Source organism: Elgaria multicarinata, chromosome 4, assembly GCF_023053635.1.
Source record: "Elgaria multicarinata webbii isolate HBS135686 ecotype San Diego chromosome 4, rElgMul1.1.pri, whole genome shotgun sequence".
Taxonomy (NCBI): Eukaryota; Metazoa; Chordata; class Lepidosauria; order Squamata; family Anguidae; genus Elgaria; species Elgaria multicarinata.
This window is the reverse complement of record NC_086174.1, coordinates 92,825,053-92,826,749: the sequence shown is the minus strand read 5'-3', so window position 1 is coordinate 92,826,749 and position 1,697 is coordinate 92,825,053.

Below are 1,697 nucleotides of genomic sequence, written 5' to 3'. Positions count from 1 at the left end.
ACAGAAAAGATAAATTACAATGTGGTTTAATTAGCAAGTTCAGTGCTCATGCACTGATAAAAGTAAAACAAAAATGCCTTCAAAGTAATGCAAACAAAGGGTTTCTTCAACTCAAAAGCTTGCATGTTTTATGTAATACAAGATAATTCTGCTTTCAACACATGTTCATTCTGAACTTCCATTACTGAGTAATGCTACAAAAATGTAGTTACTGTTGACACAAATGTCTTTCTTAAGAAAATAGTGAAAACTTAAGCTCTTTTTTTAGAAAGAAATCCACTGTGTTCAATAGGGCTTACTTCCAGGTAGGATGAACATAGGCTTGCAGCCTTAAAAGGTTTAAAAGCCTTAAAAGCCTTAAGCCGCCGTGAGAGCCTTTTTTGGCTGAATGGCGGCATAAAAATCCTTAAATAAATAAATAAAAGACCTTAAAGTATATTATTATTATTATTATTATTATTATTATTATTACTACTACTACTACTACTACTACTACTAATTTTTCCTCACTCATGGCTGTTTTTCTAGACAGACATGACAAGCATTGCCAAGTCATGCAGTCTTTTACAGATTCAGGAATTTCTTGACAACTGAGCATGTTTTAATTATGACTGCTTTCTGGATGTTGGTATGGATGTATTTTGATAGGCCCATCTTCTGAAGGTTTCCATATAGTTTTTTGATGTGATGCCGGTGACTGATGTGACTAATGGAATAATAGTGACCTTTTTGTGTTGCCATAGTTCTTTGACTTCCATGGCCAATGATGTATATTTTTCTCTCTTTTCCTCTTCCTTTTCAACAACATTTTTATCATTCGGTATTGCTATTTCAATGAGGTAAGTGTGTTCCTCTTTTCTGTCTATGACTCTTATGTCTGTTCGGTTGCAAGGTATTGTTTTGTCAGTATGAATTGTTCTGTCCCAGTATATTTTATGATCTGCATTTTCCAAGATTGTTTCAGGTGAGTATGTACAGTATGGGGTGTAGGTTGTGTGAAAAGGTTGAATTTGATGGCCAGTTGTTGGTGAATTATTTTTGCAGCTGTATTGTGTCTGTCCTTATAGTCTATTCCTACCGGAATCTTACATCCTCCTGTTACATAGTTTATTGTTTCTTGGAATTGATGGCATTTCCTGCATAGATCTGTTGTTACATTGTTATCTTTTATGATGTATTTTTGGTAGTTCTTGGTTGCTCTAACTTGATCCTATATAGCTATTAGGAATCTTTTCGTTTCTGGAAATAGCTCACCCTTCCTGAGCCATTCATACGATTGTTTTTTGTTTATTTGTGGGTTCTTTATTATGCTGTAGTGCTTCCCATGGAGTGCTTTTTGTGCCCATTTTTCTTTTTTCTCTGCGAGTGAGAGTGGTCATGTTTGGTCCTCATTTTGTAGTGCTAGGTTGAGTGGGGCAGTGGTTCCCAATTAGCTAAGTACTGTGGACTCCTTGTTTTTCAAATGCCAAGCCACGGACCCCCTACTTTTGAAAATTTTGTTATCTCTAGGGTAGTTACCTGTGCGAAGCAATTTTTTGGAGAAAATAAGGGGTAGCCCCTAATAAGCAAAGGATTTTAGGTATACTAAAAAGAACAGACCATAAAATTTGTGATATTTGTGATATTACCACGCAAAAATAACAATGATTTAGTTAGGAATATAAAGATGAATTTAATTTTACTAATGTCTAGTTTAC